This window comes from Cyprinus carpio, chromosome B12 (genome assembly GCF_018340385.1).
Source record: "Cyprinus carpio isolate SPL01 chromosome B12, ASM1834038v1, whole genome shotgun sequence".
NCBI classification, from domain to species: Eukaryota; Metazoa; Chordata; class Actinopteri; order Cypriniformes; family Cyprinidae; genus Cyprinus; species Cyprinus carpio.
The window spans coordinates 12,677,268-12,701,621 of NC_056608.1; the positions used below are offsets into that span (position 1 = coordinate 12,677,268).

The 24,354-nt window shown below is 36.6% G+C and overlaps 1 protein-coding gene across 5 annotated transcripts in view; it reads right to left on the bottom strand.

The window, feature by feature from the left end:
- The window catches only part of LOC109100142 (thyroid hormone receptor alpha), a 142,626-nt gene extending 123,941 nt beyond the window's left edge, over positions 1-18,685 (bottom strand). For 3 of the 5 annotated variants that reach the window (XM_042735413.1, XM_042735414.1, XM_042735415.1), the window contains exon 1: positions 18,151-18,486. The gene's annotated coding sequence lies outside the window, so the exon portion shown is untranslated. Of the gene's footprint in view, positions 1-17,679; positions 18,128-18,150; positions 18,487-18,562 lie in introns of those variants that run through there. The other 2 variants (XM_042735416.1, XM_042735417.1) reach the window with 2 other exon arrangements.
- Between the last annotated feature and the right edge of the window lie 5,669 nt (positions 18,686-24,354).

The following is a 24,354-nucleotide window of genomic DNA, read 5'->3' on the forward strand; positions in this document are numbered from 1 at the left end:
ACGAGCGGAAGGGAATGAGACAGGATGAAGCTTTCTAAAGTGCATGTGTTGAACGCCCGCATTTGCACATAACATCAAAACGAGTATATTTTGAAAGGCTACGCGTTCGTCTATATGCATACGAATTATACTTTGGGCTTTTGTATCATTTTATGTGCCTGACCAAACTTTTGATGAATTTAAATGTATCCTACACACTTTATTTTCTTAAATTGTAAAGAATTTCTGAAAAATACTTGTTGCAGAATGCTGAACACATTAACTTTATTTATTCAGTTTTGACAGAAAAAATACCATTTAAATATGAATCCTGCATGTTCTGCGTGTCTGTATGAATGAATGGAATAGACGTGCGGTTTCGTTAACTACATACATACTAAATCGCATTAAGCTCGTGGAATTTTCAGCCTCTGCCGCCTCAATATATAAGTACATGAACACATGAACATGATCTCTAGAACTGCTCTGAGAGTCACTTCATGAGCATTTTACCATTTCTTTTGAGAAAAACTATCGGCATATACAAACAGAAATTTACATGTTTTCACAGCCACCAGTCTAAATAAAAGTTTGTTTTAACTTGAAGAAACATTGACAGAAATATTACTTAATGTAATGATAGTACTACTACTACCAATAAAATTATAAGTAAAACATTATGTTTAAAGGAATATTTACCAGAAAATTTGAAAATAAATTAGTATTTTTTTTTTCTAAAAATCAGTTAATTATAGATGCGTTTGATTATAAATATTTAATGAAACTATTAAAATGAAATCCAGAAAATTATTTTGGAAAACAGAATTTGGTAAGATATAAAACTAAATTTGAGAAAAAAAAAAAAGAAAAAAATATATTAATTTATTTTGTATTGAATTTTAAATTTTTTTTTTGTTTTTATTTTATTGAATTTTAGTTTTGTATTTTTAGTTTTTTTATTTTATTTGATTTGATTTGATGAATAAAATTTTATTTAACCCTTAAAACAGAGTCTAGAAAAATTAAAATGAAAAAAAAAAAATGGAATCCAGAAAAATAAAAAATATATATAAAAACGGAATTAGGAAAAAATAAAACTGATTTCATAGGCCCCTAAGCCTGTCACACAGTACATAATCATATCATGCTCGCCTGCCCACTGGTGTATGGACGTTTATCCAATTCCCATGTTAATCCCAACTAAGCCTTCTTCACTGTGTCCAGCGAAGGATAAATAAAATATATCAGATATTGGCCAAAAAAAAAAAAAACGGCTCAACTGTGGAAATAAAGCCATCCAAGCCTTTCCTCTAAGCTGAGCCCAGATTCACACAACAGCCTCCAGAGGAACGGCTCAAAGCCAGTGCTGCATTATGCTAAGAGGCAACAGGAGAGGGTTCACATACAGCCTATTCCCCAGGCTCCAGGTGATACTGTGTGGTCTTAAGTGTGAGAAACGACCACTGAAAGCAGAACACCCTGCCTATGGAAAAAACAGCTTTACTTGCTCACAGAAAATAGATTTTCTGCTTTTATTGAGAGTGAAGGGTCGTGAAAAACTACATTTATGTAATAAACTAATTAATCATCAAGTTGTTTTTAACTTCAAATCATTGTGGCTAATATACAAGTCCCTGTCCATAATATTGAAACAATTTGTTTCGTCTAAATAAGAAGAGAAGTATGCAAACATTAAATACTGTTTATAAGCAGAAAGTCCAAAACAGTTCTAAACAAATATGTTGTTGGGTTTTGATGTGAAAGCACAAGCATTACTATGGGTTACGGACTGGTATTTTGGCACAAAGTCACAGATAATGGTTAAAAACACCTTAATAATGGGTTTGTTTCTTACAAACACTCAAGCTGTGTGGATTACTTGTGGATTATTGTGATGTTTTTATCAGCCGTTTGAACTCTCATTCTGACGGCACCCATCCACTGCAGAGGATTCACTGTCGAGCAAATGTGACGCAATACTAAATTTCTTTAAATCTGTACTGATAGTCATCTATATCTTGGATGGCCTGAGATTGAAATTATTCATGACAAACTGTAAAAATTCTATATATACACTGTATGTTTGATGTGGAACAGAAGCTGAAATAAAATAATTTTAATACCAGTTAAACAGCTTCTAAACTACCCAGTGATACAAAGATACGCTTTCTTACTGACAGATTCATACAAACTGTCAATAATATGCAGATTCACTAGCTGCACACAAATGTGCATAAATATGTGCTCTATTTGGAAGCTGACACAGATGGTCAGCCAGTAATGTATTATTGACAAATGAGCAAATAAACTGGCAGCCGCTTTATGGCTGTTGTGGAAAATGTGTCTGCTGGATTGGAGTTCCACATGTAAAATCTCACAGCTAAGTATATCTGAACTGGTGGGTCACGACTCAAAAATAGGTCAGACAGGAAAAAAAAACAATGCAAAAGCAAATAATAAAATGCAATTAGCCATACAACTGCATAGATAGGACAGGAAAAATAAACAGATTATCAGCTTTTTAAATGGGAAAAAATGTTTCACATATCTTTTGTTGTTCAAGTCAAAGGTTGTGAGTCAATCAATCTTCCACCCTCAATACCACGACTGAGATGAGACCCTTGATCAAGGCACCGAACCCCCAACTGCTCCCTGGGTGCCACAGCAATATGGCTGTTCACTACTGTGTGTGTGTTCACTACCGTATGTGTGTTCACTACTGTGTGTGTGTGCACTTGGATGGCTTAAATGCAGAGCACAAATTCCGAGTATGGGTCACCATACTTTGCCACAAGATACTTCCCCTTTAACTTTCACTTGCAACACAAACCTGTTTTTTGATTTGAAACAATATCACATGCAGAACATGCAAAATCTAAGACATGGATTAGTCTATTAAGATATTTATTTTGTTAAGGAAAATTAATGGTCTGGTTTCTACTAGTGATGGCGAGATGAAGCCTTATGAAGCATTGAAGCTTTTCATCCAAGTGGTTCACAAAAGGGTTCATTTTGCGAGGCTTCATTTGCTCACAAAACCACCTGGTGGCCAAAGAGTGTAAAAAAAACAGATAAAATACAGATGACCTGATGTGATCTATGATACAGTTTTGCTCCAGTTAAGGCTTAGAAATAATTGTGAAAAAAAAATTCCACATAGTCTAATCTATTTAAATGAATATAATGTGTATTTTATAATGATTGTATAACATAATATAACATAACTGTGTAATAAACGTATTGGCTTGAAATGAATGGGGCTATCAAATGTGTTGTAAATCAAGCCTTTGTTCATAATAGGCAGGAGGGGCAATATTATTAGTATAAAACTGGAAAGTGGCTGAGTTTAATGGCAGAGGACTGTGAATTTACAAGATTCTAACCGCTTCCTGAACTAGTCAGGCTAAGCGAGGCTTTGGACGTCATCAATTACGTCATTGATCTAAAGCGATACAAGCCTCGATACGCCCTTCATTGAAAGTTGCCGGGATTTCTCGACACATGCTCTGAAGCCTCGGCACAGAAATTAACATCACTGGTTTCTACAACTTTCATTTTGAAGCAAAAATCTGTGCTAAAGTTTAACCATTGCAAGTATATTTAAAGTATATTTTAAAAACTTAAAAATCAGATAATCCTCATCAGTGGTGACATTAAAGCACATTTTAGGCTTAAAGGTGGGGAAAGTGATTTCTAGTAGCCAATGTTGATATTTCAAATCACCAAAACAAACATGCTCCTACCCCAAAAGTGTCTAGCCCCTATTTTGATAGCTCCGCCCCTAACATAAATACACACTCCAGGTAATGATCATGGCGGAATCTGCTGTGCCAGCCGGCCGAGGGTATGATGTCATCAACAAGTGAAAGCAATATGTGTTACTATGGTAATACAGGTCGACTGTGTTTTGGTATTACTGTGTGTTTTAACGTGCATATGTTCTAACAGCATACATTAGTTCTGTGATACAAAGCAAAACCAATGTTACTCACCTATCGAGAAGGAACAAAGCAACCTTGGTGTCTGATCGCAGACCTTCTCACTCCTTGAGTTCTCTCCAGTGCTGGAAAGCTGATCCGATATTTACATGGGTCCTACCTACGTCTTGCCTTATCATAAGCCTTCATGCTTGCAAGTTGTGATACAGAGTGAGATCACATAACCATTTTTATGACAGTCTTTAGGAAACATAAAACTAAATTAGGAAACAGAAATAATGTCACTACAATATACACAATGTTGCCGATGTTGAAGTTAACATTGCCGACAAAATCACCATATGTTGTAACTACCTGATAAATCAACCAGCTCTTGTATTACTACTAGGGCTTCACGATAAATCAAAATAGAATCGAAATCGCGATTAGACAGAAGCTGCGATTGTCATGCATATGTTTCAGTAAAGCACAGTTCTGTGATCAGCAGTAAATCTCCATCCAAAGGCCAGAAGGCGCTCTAGCACTCACACTCCAAGTGTGCCTTGCAGAGGAAACCCAGGAAATGCCTATAGCAGTAGCTGGACAAACAGAAGATTTAACTGCTTTTATTGATTCAACATAACTAATAAACCCACGATTATGCAATATATGGTTTATCTGAGTTATTATTATTATGATTTTCATTAAAATAAAGTATATTTATAATGCAATGCCTTTATCACTGCTTAGAATACTATGAAATATGTTGCGTGCCTTATTCTATGTAAGAAGCCACATCATTTCAAAGGACGATTTATTTCAAACACAGTTTGGAGTAAAAACATGTTCTTAAATGTGGTATTTTTTTTTTTACATGCTTTCAGATGGAGCAGCATTTACTACACAGAGCCCTAGTTCACTGAGAAGCTACGCAAACAGCTGTCATTGTCGCGAATGATTTCTTCAATTTCATAATCATGCAATAATATCATCTGTGTCATTTTTTGGTGTAACTTGTCAGTGAACTATGGCTCTGTGTAGTAAATGCTGCTCCATCTGAAAGCACTTGATGATGATTAACTGCTGATTACAGAACCGGCTTTACTGACAAAATGTGCATGACAATCACATTCGATTAATCGTGCAGCCCTAATTACTACACAACTGCTTTTCTCTTAGTAATGCTCACCTTTGTGTCAAAGTTATATTCTGTTTATTTCTGATTGATTGAACAGCCTCAAGACAAAATAAAAAAGCAAAAGAGAAAGCTTTCGCACACACAGAGAGAAAGAGAGAGGAAAAAAAACAATCTCACCGATGTGGAGATTGATCTGCTGGGGTGAAAGCCAAAATGGGGCCCAGTCCGCATGCCAAGTCAAATAGCTCTCCCGTCTCAACTCTGTACAGCAGCCAGAGAGCGAGGCAACTAGCGTTTGACACCTTTTTCATTTTCAGATAAAGTATTGCTTCTCAAAGGCATGACCTATTTTTCCCCTTTACTTTTACCACTTGTTAAAGTCAGATGAGCAAGCCTCTGGCTTTCAGGAAGACATACCAAGCTGCCTGCTGCAGATGTTTGCTCTAGAAACATGCAAGGAACTTATGACGGCTATAAATGGATGACTCTCACCTTCTGTGCTATCAGGTCATTATGGCTGTATGCTTCCTTTTACATTTTCTGTGGCCTGATTTCCTCGGTGTGATACCGGGCAGTGATGCAGCCACAATTTTGCCACACAGTGTCTTTTGATGTCAACCTCTGAAATCATTCTGCTCCGATGACCACAAGAAGGCAATAACCTAAAGCTCCAGGGCATTTTTACAGACGAGCCTTACATCAGCAACATTCATGACAGTACAAGGCTCCTCTTATCTTATTAAAAACAGGTTTGAGTTTAAACTGGGTCATGGATGGCTGAGCTGCATGTGGCTGGCCGCAACATACCTCAGCCAGGTGGGAACTTGGACAGGGGCATTCAGAACGTACATGACTTCACTTAGAAACACAATGAGATATAAATGAAGACAGTAACCTGCCAGGTGATCAATAAGACAGACATTAAAGAACATAATATTCTTGGTTAGAGATGGTTAGTTTTCAGACTGTATCTATCTGATTCTGAGGATGGCACGTTAGAAACAAACTGGACAATCTATGCAATATTAGGGTCCTATGATTTCCGCAATGCAGAAAATGCAGCCGGTCAAAATAAAAGTTCAGTATAACTTGAAGAAACAGTAACAGAAATATTACTTAATGTATTGATAGTAGCTACTGCTACTATTAATAAAATTATTACTAAACATTATTTTTAAATTAATATTTACCACACTACATTTACTGCAAACTGAACCGCTCTGACACATTATATCATGAGCTGCATACGTGTAAAAGAACACAGTGCCGTGCTTCATTCTGAAATGCACAGAGCATAAATTTAATTAATTAAATCGCAGCCTTTGCGATTCATAATCGCACTAAGCCGCATTGTGATTTTGGTTTTATTTTGATGAATCTTGCAGCCTTAGCATAGTGTTTCACAACTAGTATGAAAACAATCCATCCTGAATGATCAATGAAGTATAACTTACATTACATGCTCCTGGTCACACTTACTTAAAGCATTTCTCAACTCTTCTTGTCACAGAATAAGTCACCTACGTGAGGAAGCTTGCATTCTTCACGTGTCTTGCTGTTTAAAGTTTGGTGATAAATCCAAGGGGAGAAATGCTTTAATAACACAGTGGAACTGGCGTCTCGTCGTTACTTAGTTACAGTATAGTAAACAGCTGCCACGAGTACTCACAGAGGAACTCATAGAGATGACGCAAACGTACTGCCATTCAGACTGAAAAGTACAATGAAAGTGGCCTGTGGGGGAAGAAGCATGGAATCAAACTTGAGTTCGGAACAAGCAACTGAACCAAGTGTGAAAACAACCTGAAAAACAAAGTGTTTATGTGGTGTCTTATGGGTGGGTCAGCTCACAGAACTACTTGGTGGCTGCTCTCTACACAGCTGCTTCAGGTTTCACTGGTTCAGGGTCATTCAGCACGGGGTCTCCACGCCAGGCCCTCTCCCTCCTCAACTGCTCATGAATCACACCCCACTAAGCTACAACACAACTGTTGGTCTTGACCACTTTGTGGTCAGGCTTATTTAACTCAGAAATACACTCCACTCTTTCAATTTCTCAAGTACAATTTTCCTATAAAAAGTATAGATAATAATAATGGTTCAAGCACATTCAATCTAGCATTATTTTCTATTGCTCAGAAATTACTATATTTCTGGCTTAAAATGAACCTAAAATAGGTTTTAAATTAACATTTATTAAAATGTTTAATAAATGGACATATATTAATAAGTTAAATAACTAATATTTAAATAATAGAAAAATTGTAAACTTCTTATTAATAAATGTTCACTGTTTGATTATTGCTGATGCCTCTAGTAATTATGCGTCATATTTTTAATTTATAGCCTATTTTGGGTTAATTTCAATTTGTTTTTGCTTTTTGTTTTTTTGTGTTGGATTTTTTATTTATGTGTTATTTTTTTTTTGTTTTAATTTAAATTTCCTTAACATTTCCTTAACCAATCACTGTGGGTTTTCAGATTATTATTTTTTTTTAAGAATTTGTTTAGATAGAATGTATTAAACTCTTCAAAAATAACTGTAAAAGACATTCACAATTAATTTCTAATTAGTTATAAAAATTACCTATTCATCAAATATTCCCAATTTTAAAATTTAAAATTTGTTGTACTACACTTTTCAGAGACATATTGCCATCTCAGAAATAAACTGCATTTTAAAATATATTAAAACATTTTAAATTTTTATAATATTTCACAACATTACTGTTTTACTATATTTTTTGTCAAATAAATGAAGCTTTGATGAACAAGAGAGATTCTTTCAAAATTCTTACCGACAATAAAGAAACCTCATCCACAGACTTTCGAACCGTAGTGTAGCACATTGTTGTTGTAGTATAGCACAGGCAGTTGCTAACATATTTGGTTATTTGGATGTACAATAGGAGGGGAAAGTACACTAGTTACTCCAGAACTAGTCAGTCAAGTTTAAGACAGCTAAAATTAGAAATAAATAGTGCATGTCACAATCTTCACACGAGAGTGGTGATGACAGCACACTTTGTCCCACAGAACTTTCTTTAACGAGACCCTGATCCAGAACACCTCTTGTTCCCTACAGTATCTGTTGAAGTTAATGTGGCTTGACCATCGGCAGTGTTCCAGATATAAAACATGCTGAACGTTGCAAAGTGAGGCCGTAACCTACAGCGCCATTACATCCTCCAATATCCCAGTGAACCTTTCAACAGAATTCATACCGAAAGCCAGAACAAGAAGGACCCAAACATTTCTCTATATTTTTAACAAACAGCTATAAAACATAATCAAGACAAACTTGCCTGAAAGTTTATCAAAAGACTTAAAGAGACAGACAGGTTAGTCCAAAAAGACAACAGACAGATTAGTCTGTAAAGATAGAGAGACAAACAGACTAGATAGAAAAGACAGTTATACTAGTCAAAAGACAGACTTAATAGTCAGAAAAGACACAGATCATCCAGAACAGATAGACAGATTAGTCAAAACAGTCAGAAAAGAGACAGATCGATTAGTCAGAACAGACAAGGTACACAGACAAAAATAACACTTACAGACAGGCAGAGTGTTGCTAAGCAGTTGCTAGATTGTTGTAGGCATTTCTAGGATACAGTAATTGACCCTTCACTGGGAGTTCTGACCAATCATAACAAATCTGCCATTTTGTCTCACAAACTAGACAGGAGAGTAGATTAACGTCGGTGGACTTGAATTTAAAAAGTGGTGTGTACTGACATCTTTCCAAGGTTGAAACCAGATTCCTTCCAATTAGGGCTGGGCGATATGGACACACACACACAAAAAATCAGTATTCTGATTAACCATTGGTCACCCACATACATTTAGATCGATCATAATAACCACAGTCAAAACCACACACATAGCACCTCAATATCATGGTAAAAATGTAACTATATGGTTTCTAGGTATTTGTATGAAAAACAGTAGTCTAAATCCATTAGTATAAATACTAGTATAAATACACAAAAATAATTATATTTCATTAATTAATACATGTCTACATTAATAACATAATAAAATTCAATATGAATACCCCACATTTCTGCCACACTACCATGGCGCAGTCAGTGTTACTACAGTAAATCTATGGTAAATTATGGCTATTTGTAGATTGAAAAGCTGTACTTTGAGATGTTATTGGAATGTTATATAGTGATTATTGTTGTTTCGTTTTGTCTTTTTAAAGTGGTAATATGTTGTTGTTTTGTTGAACATTGTTTTGTGTATTTGTTTTTGTTTTGTGTATCGCTATCCAGTACTTTGTGATTGGCCGAATGCCTTAAGTGTGTGACGGAAATGTTACGCCCCTTACCATACTGTGATGCTGTGTGTCCCAGTCAGAACACCGGCGCGACAAGACAAAAACAATAAAACCCATTACAAATGAGCCATTTGTTGCATCCAGTGGGGACATAATTACGGATTATACTGTGTTTTTACGCATTGCGTTGCACCGGCATTGTAGCCTTCTCTCCCAGGATCAGGAAACAGTCCTCCATAAAATGCGTTGAACACATCTAAATATTTCAGTTGAATTGTTATGGAACAGTGTTGTAAATACAACTTAACCACTGATTTCTAGTTGTGTCCTCTTTTGGAAGGCCAAACAAAGTATTTTAGCTTTCACAACAAAACAGCGTCTCCACGACATGACCCCGGCAGCAACAGCGAGAATCAAAGGTTACACCTTCTTTCTTTGCCTTAACATTTGGGTGGCGTTATGCAAATCTTTCCACATCATGACATAGACATGTGGGGGCGTGTTTAAACAAGACATTTTAGAAGGGCGTGGACGAGTCAACTTTTATAAAGAATATCACTTTGGGTTTGAGACTTTAGTCTTTGCAAATTTACAGATCTTCAACTCTACAGATACAAGAACTTGTAACACTCCAAACAGAAAGGAAAACTTGAAATCACATCATATGACCCCTTTAACATGAGAACATGTTGTATGGTGTAAGAGCGGCATGGCGTCTCGGACATAATGAAGGGGGGGCGGGTCTTTACAAAGGGTCAATGTAAAAAAATTACAATTATACAATATACAAGTCTTATAATGCTTAGGCTTAAATAGAATTTTGATATGCTTGTTACTTTGTTTGGTAAAGCCACAGCAGAAACAATGGGGGAAAAGCAACAGGTGTTTCAGGGACAAGATAAAGATCTGGACAAGCTGATGATAGTAAACTCAAGGCAGTAGCAGTATTGGCAGCAGCATCAACAAAACAAAGCAGCTGTGAAGTTGAGTTTCTCATTCCCTCCGTGCGGGCCCCCGAATCCTCTATCGCTGTGTGTATTCTGAAGATGTGATCTCAAAACCTTCTTCATTATGGAATCTCACCTCAGTTCTCAACCACCTTTCCTTTTCTCACAAAATATCACACATTTTCTGCAGGTGCGGAAGATCAATCCTCAGTTCACTGCTGGAGGCCGCACACAGCTTGTGACTTTGAGACGTGACTGTAATGACTCCAAAACATAGTGAGAAAATGCTGCATCGTTTAAATTAAAATTAAATCAAGTTATTTGCCCACGCTTGTTTGCACTGTAATCAGCCAAATGAATTCCTAACTAATATTTAAAGGGATAGTTCCAGCTTTCTTTCTTCTATGGAACATTTTGGAAGTCACAATGAAAGTCAGTGGTAACCAAAACAGTGTGGTTACCAACATTTTTCTAAATATTTCTTTTTATGTTCCACAGAAGTAAATGGCAGAATTGTCATCTTGTGGTGAAGTATGTCTTTCAAGAAACAGCCATTCTGACAGGTTGGAGCTTCTTTTCAACAGTAATTCCACTGGAAACCACCACTTTTCTACCACCATTACATGACACAACACAGATACATCAATCTTTGAAAACTCATTCACAAACCTCCCATGAGATAAAGAACTTTTTCTTTGAGAGAAGCCAGAAATGTGACCATAAACAGGAGTTGAATCCAACTGTGACAATGTGCTGTAAATTAATGGAAGACATATTGGTGTGTAGCAAGAAAGCTGTCAGTTTCCTACAGCTGAACCGCACAAAAAAACTACTCTATTCATTCAGCTGTGTTTTCAGCAGATTTCTTCCTGTAAACTGTTGAACACAAACTATACAAGCAGCAAACAGCATGGGGTGGCATACAAGTTCAAAATAGTCAAAATATGATTCTACTAAAAATCAGGCCGCTATTTTAGGATTAAAATAAATGACAACAGCTACTTTCTGGGTTTGTACACGGAGGTATTTAGTGGTAAAAATAGGCATCTGGTGTAACTGATGGCCTAAATATCAAAGACACAATAAAAAGAAAATGATCAAGAGGTGTGGCACAACAGCGCTGCCAAACATTCAGCTCCTGGAAACTGTCCAGCTGAATTTCCCAAGTGTGAATGTTTATATAAAAAAGACCTCACAGTAACAGTTTCATAGTGAAATCAGATTCAGGATTATTTCAATGACACAGACCTCTCAGGATTATGCCAAGGCCATCTCCAAACACCCAATAATATAATACATAATAGAAATATAATGCATAAATAGATGCATATCTGCAATACATGCAGTACAAATAATGTTTAAAATAATAATAATAGTAAAATGCCTACATTTGCTTTTAGTATTGAACATAATGGTTAACCCATAACTAAAAGTGCTTTTGATTTTTTGCCAACTAACTTGTCATCCATTTTAGTGTACACTATCTATAGAAGTTATACATTACCCAAGATGACTCAAAATGGAGGCGATGACAAATGCATTTTTCTGCTGTTAAATCATGCCTTCCATCAATACATCTTACTTGCAGTTTTCAGAAACAGTGTATTGCTTTTTCCACACACGACTCAAAACAACCAGACTTAAGACACTTAAGCAACTGAAACTGAAAGTGAGTTTGTGCAATTCCTATTCATAAAGTTCATTCAAAACATATATCATACTGTTGTGAGACTGCAGTTTTCAAATCTGTGAGAATCTCTTTATGGTGATCAAGGTTAACTACTCACTAGTCTGCTTTTACAGCAACTTAAAGATTTCAAAGAACATTTAAATAAACACAAAACATGGTGGTGATGTTAAAATCATGTGACCTTGTAGTTTTTTTGTTCAGTATCTTAATAAACACAACGAAAAAGAAAAAAAATATTATTTTCTGTAGTCCGAAACCCAATGGAAATATCCTTTAGGCTTTATGTCAAGGGAACCATGTTGACCTGCAAAATTACATCCTCAAATGCTCTGTAAGAAATAAAAGTGATACAATATTTTTTCATCCTAAAGAAGTTGGAAATGTTTGTTGTTCTCAAACATACTACATATAAAACCATGCTATCTCTTACACACAGTGGCAGGAACTGGGCTAGAGGTAAACATTTTTATCTATACTGCAGTGGTACTATCTATTAACACATTCAGCTCTTGACAGCTACAAATAGTCTAGCAGACACTATACTTCATCATATGCTGTTGTTAAACATAAAAGATTTACAGATAAATCATATCTCCAGTTCCCAACTTTCAATAATAAACTCTGTGTGTACCTATAGTCAAAAAAAAATATTTCTTTGCAACATTTCCAACACACACAAAAAAAAAGAAAAAAAAAGAAGAAAAAAAACCAAGCCAAAAGAGCAACAGGGAGGAAGGCCACTGAGACCAGATTAAAAGGTTGTCTGAGATTTAGGGTTGTTAATTAGTGTGAAGTGTGGCTAAAAAAAAAAATGCCTCAAGACTCTGTTCTCATGAAGGCCAGTATATACTTTCATCTTGCACGCCTGCCGCCCATCGCGGTTGAGTTTGTGTGGGGCGAAGGGGATAGTTTTTGTGTGGAGCTGTTTAAAAAGGCCAGATCTGAACCTAAGTCCCTGGTCCTCATTGACATGGAAACCACATGAACAAACCAATAACAGAAACTAAAGACAAAAAAGATCAAATACAGTCGGGAGTTGGCCTACAAGAAGAGGACAATGAAATCCAGAGAGTGCGTTTTGTGTATAACAAACCAACGGAAGATATCAAACAAACCTATGCGAGTCTGCATGTGTGTATCTGTGTGTGCGCCAGGTCCGTGTGCTTGTGTGGGCCGCATTATCTCAAAGGGGCCAGAGCAGCGGTGGGTGACGTTCACGGGTCATACTGAGCGGTGATAAATTCATGTTCCACAGGACAGCGGTTGTGCTTATCAGAACTGAAGCCGTGTTACCCTCCACAAACGTTTAAGACCAAAGTCGAAGTTCAGTTTCGGCATCTGCCACTACGCATCTGCTGCGAACGCAGTCAAAGAAAGAGGTTAACGCATTACTTGTAGCACAGCCATGAATTATGTAACAGATGACACAAAAGCAAAGGCAAGGCTATGTTACGGCTAAAAACAGTAATTATCTTTAAAAAGAAATGCAGGGAATTGTACAGGACCTCTTTTTAATGCTCCAGTGCATAAAAAGACATGCTGTGCAAAACATAATTGAGCTCATCTGACACACTTTTTTATTATTTCCAAAAGGCATTTTGAGCCTCGTTCTGAAAATCTAGGGTTACACGCTAGCACTGGGACTACTGGTTTCTACCCAGCAGGCCAGGACCCACTAGGAGGCCTCAGCAAAATTCCAAGGGGGCCTCAAGATGACTTAAAATGTTTTAAAATAAGACAAATCATGCTTTAAAGTAAGCTAAAACTTTTAATTCACCCCCAAACTGATCAGGAATTCTATAATTATTTTAGCTACTCGTTTTAATTTATGAATTTCATTATATTATAAAGAGGCAAGGGGGCTGTGACTATTGCTGTGGACAGTGGGAAGGCTTGGAGTCAAAACGCTGAGATCCACTGTCCTAGATTAATATCTCAATGGTTGCATCCAAAAATCGCATGCTCCCCTACATACATAGAAGATGAAAATAGTATGTGAAAAGAAGAGCCCGCCAGGTTTTTTGGGGGGCGATGCCGATACCGATATTAGGGAATAAAAAAGACTGATACCGATATATCAGCCGATATTCTTTGTGTGTAGGCTATATTATAGTACAGTATAGTCAAAAGTTTGGACACACTTCCCATTCGTGTGTCCAAACTTTTCACTGGTACTGTATATAGGATACAGTATATAGCCTACATAAACAGAATATATATACATAAACACATTTTTGCAATGATAACTCAAATGTATCATAATGATACTTGATGTGACAAACATAGGCTTATGTAGTGGAGGCAGGGTATTTAACAATTTAACAATAAACTTTATTATTCAAAATGAGCCTGACATCAGGGCACTTAACAGTAAACTTCACTTCACTTATTATAAATAACTTAACACAAATAGAACAAAATATATAGGCTAACTTGAATTAAGAAATTAAATAAGGTATCTGTGTAGGGCAAGCAAGCTACTGCCAAACCAACAGGGTCAGGTTTATGCAGGAAGCACAGCTTTTCCAAATGTACACATTTAAAATAAATATATAATAATAATTATTTAAAAAAAAAAAATTCACAAACTCTGTGTATTTTCTGGTAATCAAATGAAAATACAGAACATGTTTTAGTTTTGGTATAACATTTATTTAATGCCAAGTAAATAAACAACAATGTCCCAGTCTTTTACTCTCTCAATGAGCTTATCATATTTGCTTACTACATTAGTAGGGCCCTATGATTTCTGCGATGCAGAAAACATGGATGGAATCGCGGATTCCAGTCATAAAAACGGAATTTACTGTATAACGTGGAATTTCATGAAATTTGTTTTGTTTTTGATGCATAATTAAAAACAGGTCAGTAGATATATAGACTGTGTCTGTGAATATAAACTGCGAAAAGACGATTTAAATACGAATGTTCTGTATCTTCATTTGATTAATTGTAATCGTGATTAGAAATTTGATTAATTGTGCAGCCCTAATGTGCAGATCAGCTCTAGTCTCTAACGTCACTGAATCTGCTGTTAAAAATGAGCCATACATTCATCACATCATCATGCAAAACTAAGAATTAGAATCATTGTAATGTGACGATCACATATAGGTGCGGGTGGGTGGCGGACAGATAATTTGAAGCAGCGGACATGGGTGAAGTTTGAGCTCATCCGCACATCTCTACACTACAGTGACCTGGGTCACCTGTAGCAAACAATGGAGCGCTGTTCATTTCATTTTTGGAACCTTTCTTTGACTGAATGCGCATTCCGATGATGTCACAGGATGCGTCTAAGCGGCAATTCCGAAAATTTGTGCGCTCTTGCGAAAATTGTGGAGTTTGCTTGATTTTGTGATAAATTTAGCGATTGCAGAATCGCAAAATCCTAGAGGGACTGCATATTAGTGGCATATCATATTTACCAATACCGATATATCGGCGACAGGCTCATATCGGCCGATAATATCAGCTAAATTATATATTGGTAAGGCTCTAGTAAAAAACGTTTTCACAGTGTGTATAAAACAGTAGATAAAGAGTACCCGGATGAACCCGGATGATCTTATGAACACTTTATTATTCCATGAGCCCACTGGAGATTTGTCAATGGCAGTGAAGTGACACAACTGACGATGTATGTCACATGACAATTCATAGTTCATATGGACCACAATTTTTTAACAGTCGCAAAGTAATGTACTTATTCAAAAGCAATAGTCTCTACTTAAAGAGCATGCGATTTTGGATATAGCCACTCATTACTTCACAAATCAGACTCAATGAAACAGTTCCATCATATACTAATTGCTAGTATTAATTATACTAGTAATATACTGTTTATCACACAAATCTATCATATGACTTCGCAATACTTGGAATATAGTGCAGGAATCGTATGGACCACTTTTAAGCATTTTTAAATCCAATTGAATGTCTTGAAACAATGACTTTCCATTTTTGGGTGAACTGTTCCTTTAAAGTGATAACTGAGCATCTTTTTGTGGTAATACACTATTCTAATATATAAATGATACTAGTGAAAAGATATTGTCTTTTAGATTATGTTATTTAGTACAGTAAATTGCTGCAATCTAGGGTATAACATTTCGCAGCATTTTACAAAAATAATAAAATCCTGAGCGATAACGTTGGTTTATGTTTGACAAAATGTACTTATCAGCTTTCTAGTATGTGTGCTTTAGATAAAACTGCATGACACATACAGGATGAGAGACAGCACGCTGTGATAAACTACAAGTCACAGCCTTAACACGTGCACTCTGCTACTTACACTACAAATTATTTTACACCAGAATGCACAAACACAAATGAGAAGGCTAAGGCTTACAGCTTTGTATATTTCAATGTGCAAATGCTTCACCATTTTACATAATCAAACAGTGAAAATCAGCCAACTGAGGTGTAAAACATGATGACTAATCTAGGTTGGGTGTAATGTTGCAACAATATACAAATCAAAATAATCAGAACAACTGACATACCTCTATGATGCAAAGGATTAAAACGCTTTAAGAATGTCTAAGTGCCTGATGGGTTTATAATAAAAGTGGCCCAAGCTAACCATCCTCATATTGCAAACCCATCATTGTTAGACTGACAAATCTCAAGACCATTTAAATTACCCAGCATGCTTTTTAAACATCTGCTCTAGCACCATATTGACTGGGATAACGACTTCAGCTGCAAAGCCTTAACTTAATGTCACTGCTCATTTTCACTGGGCGTTTGGCAATGTGGAACTATACAGGCCATGGTATAGCGGGCTGCTAGGAGAGGGGCCAGGGAAGGTCACTTCCTCCCCATTAAAATCTCATCAGAGACCGACACAACAAGCCAAGCTACTGTTGGACAATGGCTGCAACTCATCTCTGCATAGCTTTATTGCTCAAATCTAGTAAGATATGATCACTTAGTACAAATAACAAATTTACAACAACCTATCTAACAACATCCACATAAAGAATTCATGTGTGTGTGTGTGTGTGTGGGTGTGTTGGTGGGTGGGTGTGTATACTGTATATCAAAAGATGTAATTGTAATGTAACAACAGGTGGATTGTTTTGACTCCCTAAAAATGTCCATTCTGCATGTTATTATATATATATATTAATATATCACATGCTGAAAAATGAAAGTGATTAGTAAATGCTTAAATAGCTGCATATATTAAATTTTTCTTCACACTGTTAAAAGCAACTGATACAATTCAAAAAGTAATAGAAAAAGTAAAAAGTACTAGATTGGTTATTAAAAATAGGTCGCACTGATATGAAATTAAATTTCACTTTGAATAACTGCTTTAATAATGGAAATCCATTAACTAATAAAAAAACTAAGCAGTTCAGCATATGGAAAATGGGAAACTGTCAATATAATTAAGACAAGCTCATGTATATGTCATATCTGCAATATACTATACAGTCTTGGTAAAAGTTTGAGTTTAGAGTTTAAAAGTTAAACAGGTCAAAGTTCACACTGCAAAACTACAAAGTTTGCACGTGCCATTTTCACTTTTAAAATAATTATCCAAGTTCAAACTATTTAAAATATAAGTTAAATTAAATAAGGTAGCCTTACTGTAGATGTTGCATAATCAGTTTACTGTAAACAGTTCACACAAACTTTTACCACAGGGAGCAAACTAAAGCATAAACTCATATTTTCATCGCTACAAATCCTTCACTTACTTAACTTACCTGTTGGTACTGTCTCTTGTTACTGTGCACATGTTTTTAGGTGGAAAAGAGCACCTGAAGTGAACCCATCAGCACAAAACACATGCCAGCTTCGGTACAGTAGAGTGCGCGCGCGTGTGTGTGTGTGTGTATGTATGTGTATAGCAGGCACATACTGTACCAGTAGAATGAGGCTACAATGTGTCTCTTGGTACAGTATGTGCCTGCTACAAACTAGGCCCTACATACACCAAGACACTCTCGCGCCGGCAACCTGTGCAATGTCAGCCGTACTTAACATGCAAAAGCCCGCGTGTACTGAAGCCTGTAGTCTTTCACTGTGGAGAGTGACGGGAATTAATCGTTTTAGCTTTAGGACCGCTGACCTGTCAAAGCACGCAGCTAGCGTACGCTGGAATTAGCGTAGTACGGCAGAAGAACACGAGAGAATGTTGCATAAGCGCGAGAGCAGTAAATAAACGCGCGACTCACCGTGTGAACGTTTGGCGGCTTTCAGGGAGATCACGGGGATCCTGCGAGTCGCAGATCAGTGAAAACGTCCTGCTTCGTGTATCCAGTGCAAGCGTGGAGACACTAGTGCACACAGCGAGCCGATGCCACCGCAGCGTGCCTTCAAACTACTGTTTCCTCCTCCCAAAGTCCTCCGTTTGCTCTTTAGGACGTGCACTAGATTCTCGCTGGTGGGTTTTCCCCTTAGTTTGAAGGGGAGAAAAGTCCTCTGCCTTACCCGTGCTGCCACGACAGGGATTTGAAATGAAGAGAAATACTACGAACGCTCCTCCCTCCCCGTTCCTACTCATGTACAGTACCAAAGGGAGCGCATAAAACAATTTAATAAAACGATCTACTGCTCTCTACAGGACTAATACTGTAAAATACTTACATGACTGCACTCTCTCTCTCTTCAGGCTGCTGTCATGTGAGGCGGATGACAGCGCGCGAAGCATCCGTCAATGCCCAACATCACTGAAGGTTCAGCGCCTCGCTTCTGACTTAAGGTGCACGTAGCGTTTTTGCTAATTAAAAAGTGCACATAAAAATATCATTTAAATAATGTAAACTCACATGAGATCAGACACATGATCTTATAGAAAAAGCTATTTTATTCTACATTGAGTGGGTCGCCCCCTCAAGAGATCACATGACCAGCCATGTCATACAATTTTTTTATACTAATAATTAGAGCAATAATGATTTGTTTACTTTAGCTCTTCCAGACAATGCTTCAGGGACCTTACTTAAAGCAAACAATATAACAACAAACATGAATAAAAAATAAAGTTATAGAGCAGGTGTGCAGTTCATGAGTCTAAACATTTCATGCATTTTGGGCGTGCAGACAATAGCATTTTGGGGTCTTGAAAATGCAAACGTTTGACAACGGTTTTCAAAAAGGTTTTTGAAAACAATAGGCTACCATCATCATCTCTGACTACAAAAAAACATACATTTTTCAAAATGGTGACATTATGTGCATACATATTACGTGTTCTGTCTATATGTGCAGGCATGTGGTGTTTCTATACAAAGTGACATTGCCAACTAATGGCCTGACATGCATAATATTGTAGTTGTGGATCTGTGTGAACAGGGATCGTTTTAACAATGCTGTCATCTGTACGCAAAACTTCTCATTGCTGTCATCATGTAAACAAACCCTTGAGTGGGTAAGTAAGGTTACTTTTTTTTATAAACCTTATGGATGAAGTGTAAAAATGAAACATCCAAAGAAGCAGTCCCTGTTGGAGTAATGAAACAAACAAGCCACACTGGCACAAAGGCCTTCTGACACATAAAGAGGCAAGCACAAAAATACCCTCATAGCCACTGCAGGGGACAGAACTAAACCGATGAAAAGGAACAAGAAAAAAAACTCAGGTAAACAAAACAAAACAAAAGCAAGTAGTAAATAAGCTTCATTCATCCAAGATGATAGGTGTCAGTATAGAGCACAAAACATCTGGTGCTAATGGGACAAATAAAAACTGAAAATAAAAAATTTCAGTCTTCTCTGTCATGCAAATTAAAGCAAAGTTCCAGAAGTCAAAATTAGACTTTATTGCAATAAGCCAACAAAGCCAAGATGCCTGCAGAACATCTGACCATCTCACTCGCAGCTCACATTTTTACATGGTTTTCAACCGATGATCTTATTGCATGTGTCCTCCTCCCAAAACTCTCTATAACTCCTTTCAATAACATTGTTCTATCTTGTAAGAGTGGCAGACTGCCAATTAACCTGCATCAAATAATGTAACAAAAGTGATTATTCAGTGTGTTAGCCTTATTATTTTTTATCATAAGACCATGTTTGAAGGCCATGTGGCCCAGAAGAGCAACTTAGCATCAATACAAATGCTAACCACGAGAAACTTCAGCTAAAATCTCGTTCATTCCAGTGTGACTTCTTTCACAGTCATGTGGGTCATGAGGCCTTCAAAACACATCTGGCTTTTATAATCAAACTATTTCCTCAGTTGTTTTCTATTGGATAAACAAAATATTTCATCACACCTTTCAAGGAGTAGTTGGCCCAAAAATGAATGAATGATTTTGTTATCATTTACTTTGTTATTCCCAACCTGTATGACTTTCTTCATTTTGAAGAACTGCTTTTGCCCATAGAATAAAACAAGTGTCCCAACATTCTGAAAGCATTATGAATTATAGTGATGTCAAGTGAATCATCCAGCATGTCAATATTTCAAGCATGCTTTTTAGAAGTTTTAAGATATGTTGCAGACATTTTCTCGGAAATGTATAAAATCAGCTTTTCAATAACAATCTGATTTTAATTTGAATTTCACTAAAAAGTCTCAATACTACTGTTTTGCACCGCGGGGAAAACCCTACATTAGGCTGTTCTGTTCAAGGTTATTCTGCTAAATCTCACAGTGTGAAGTAAAGGTGATACATATTTGAACTTTCTCAAGTCTATACATGCTATGGATAAATATAAATTATAAAAATAGAATTGCATTCTAAGTAGGTCTGATTAAATCTAAAACAGAATGAGACATTTGAGCAAATAAGTCAAGGACAAATGGACTAATTAGAGACATGAATATTCATAAGCAGGAAAAATCCCAGAAGCAAACAAACCCTGAGAAAACAGTACATCTTCAGGACTGCAAAAGACATGAAGCTTGAAAAACGCTGAAAAAAGCAACAGCTCAGGCACTGAAAAAAATGCTCACTCTCATACTGAATCCAAATTAAAGTCTCATCTTTACCCAGTGAGGCTGTGCATGTCTCTGCATAAATGACAACAGAAATTTCAATTTGGACATTGCTATTTGAACAGTTGCTTATTTCATTTTTTGTCCTAAAAAGAACTAAGCAGGGGAACAGGGCAGTACATTCAGCTAGAAGGAGATCAATTGCAGATAACAATCTTCTGCTCAGAAAGTCTAGAGTCCGGTTTCCAATACACATCACCTTTACCTGACTTTGGTTGGCCAAAACCCCATAACATAGTATTAATATGAAAATACTGTTTATTTTGCATCTTTAATTAAAGCTAATAAGGAACAACTTCAATTGACTGCAAGTTCAGCTATATTTCCTACAAATCCATTATTTTTCCCATTTACATTCCATGAAAATAAAGTGGTCACGTAGCATTAATTGAACATTTTAAGCATTTCTTTATTTACTAAGTCCACTCAGTAGGTGTCATAGCAATTTTCTTAGCATACATTAATAAATAGGTTTAAAATTAGACTTAAATAGGTCAAAAAGTATTAAGTTCAACATTAGCACAATTAAAGTTCATGATGATTTTCTAAAAAAAAAAAAAGAGTTCTCTTAGTTAAAAGGGCTTAGAAATCTCTCAATATATAAAATAAATATATACATTTGTGCTTGAGACGTTGTTGAAACTGAGCCCACTTATAATAAATTCAAGCCGCTAAGAACATCTCATCCAAAATTCTGTTCTTCCACATGCACACTGGCAAGCATAACATACTAAATCCCTCTGATCTCAGTGGGGTGCTAAACCTTAGATAACATATAAAGTTACCAATGATAGGAAGTCGAGTGCCAGCATATGATGAAGAATTGTCAATGCATATTTTGTGCAGTGTTCTTTAAGACCTACCGCAAACGCAAAGCGTCATGTATGTTTGTGTTATGTTTCTGTCATCAGATCATCATCATAACTAATGTTCAAAATATTTTGAACACACTGCAGTAACAGTGTCCCAAACAGATCTTTAATAAGTCTTATGAGTGCTCTGTTTTTATGTGATATGTATGAAACTTCAGGCTGAATCCTTTTAAAGGGGTCATATGATGCGATTTCTTTTTTCCTTTTCTTTAGTGTGTTATGTAGTTATTTGTGCATATTTAAGATCTACAGAGTTACAAAGCTCAAAGTCTCCCACAAAAGGATTTATTCTGTCTAAAAGAGAAGGCTGATCCAGCCTGGGCTAAAACACCTCATTCAAACACAGCCCCGCATGTCTACGTCACGATGTGGAAATATTTGTGTAGTGCCGCCCAAATGTTCATGCAAAGAAAGAAGGCATGGTTTCAGGAACCGCAGTAGTGTTGATGCAGCCATGTCAGGGAGACTTGGTGTGTTTCTGTGCGAAAGCAAAAGCACTTTATTTGGCTTTCTGAAAGTAGATGCAATGAGAAATCATTGGTTAAGATTTATTTACAACAGAACAGCACAACCCAGATGTTTGTTTTTGTGCAATGCATTTTATGGACAACAGTTTTGTGAACCTAGTTGAGTAGCCTACAAGGCTGGCTGTGCAAAGCCTATTGTAGGTTTTGCGCCGTGTAGAGTATCACATTGTGTGTGTGTGTGTGTGTGTGTGTGTGTGTGTGCATGAGAGAGAGACAGGGTCATATCACAGTGGATTCAGCTTTCTTAATCGCAGCTTGTGTACTGCAAATACATATGAGCATCATCACTGTGTCTGTCATGCGACTCTGTTCCCCTTATGGGCTTGAACTGATGGTAAAACTAAGGATATTATTAACTGTCTTTAAATTTATGTTGAAAGCTGAAGCTCGCGATTATGGAAAGGGGCGTTACATTTCAGACACGTGCTTGTGGCGTTCGGCCAATCACAATGCACTGGGTCAGCTGGCCAATCAGAGCAGACTGTGCTTGTCGGAAGGAGGGGTTTTGCAGAAAACGAGAGAGGCGGGGCATAGAGGACCTACAATAATGTAAAGAATTTGAAAAACAATGTGTTTTTTGAACATTAAAGCATGTCAAGATATTCTGTTACACCAAATACACAAAATAATGATCTTTAAAATAGCATCATATGACCCCTTCAAAGTCAAGCTCTCTAACAGCCTACAGTTTTGCCTTGAGCAAGTATGCAAAATTTGATTATCTTTTTGATCATGCACAGTTTGTCATTTAGATTTTAAATCAGTTGAAAAATAAAGAAAAGTAATCACAGTAGACAAAATGGCTAGGGTCGGGCGGTAAAAGGAATGCAATAATTTTAGTGTAATTTTAAAATTACACTAATTTAGGAAAATCTGTTGGTCTAAACAGTTTTCTCAGGGTATAGGCAACTTGAATCTGCCCCAGAGGGTCAAATAAAGGTATGATGGGATCACCTCTTTAAAGAACTCATTCTTCCTCATCAAATCCTGGTCTCCCACAGTATTATTCTGTGTAAAACTCTTTAATGGTGCATGTTAATACTTAACACAAATGCCAACATCTTGTAAAGCACAATCCAATTACTGCCTTAAAACCAACTCTAAGACTAGTAAAACTTCTTTCAAATGGATTAGAATCCAAAATATGACTTCTTGTGGGATTTAAAAGCCAATTATAATATGCAAACATACATTTTGGTAAATATGGTAGAGATTTTGCATGGTTCAGTAGTTTGTTTGTTTTTATCAATTTAAAGGGATTCTTTAAAGGAATTTAAAGTTCACCCAAAAATGAAAATTCTGTTATTAATTACTCACTTTCATGTCCGTAAGACTTTTGTTCGTTTTTGGAACACAAATTAAGATATCTTTGATTAAATCCGAGAGCTTCCTGACCCTGCATAGAGTCTGCATCAAAGACTGACACAGATGAAAAGAAATTGTTGAATAAAGTCAGCTTCATAATAATAGCTTCATAAAATTTTCCAACTATTTTAACAATGTCCTTCCTACCGTTCTGAACCTTGAACAAGGGTCAGAAATTTCTCAGATTTCATCAAAAATATCTTAATTTGTGTTCCAAAGATGAACAAAGGTCTTATGGGTTTGGAAAGACACAAGGCTGAGTAATTAATGACAGAATTTTCATTTTTGGGTGAACTATCCCTTTAAGTGTCACACTGTTGTGAAAAGTGACTTATGCTAATGGAAAGGAATGGCAGTTTGATCTGCAGTTCTTCCAGCTGTATCTTGATTGTTTTTGTGTAGCTTAGAGCTCGTCAGGGTTGTAGTTCGAATCCTGGGTGGAGTGAAAAAGGAAGTTGATTCAGTACAAGAGGGCAGAAGTTTCTTATGTTCCTGTCGTACTTCAAGGCAACAAGCCAGAAACAAGCCGTGTGCTTGTACAAGGTTTCAGTGTTTACAGCACACAGGCTTATTTGTGAGTAACATATTCCCAAAGCTTTTCTCTTTATTAGTTAAAAGATGTCCCATGGACCGACAAAGGCGCTGTTGTCATGGTGTTGGCACAAATAAAAT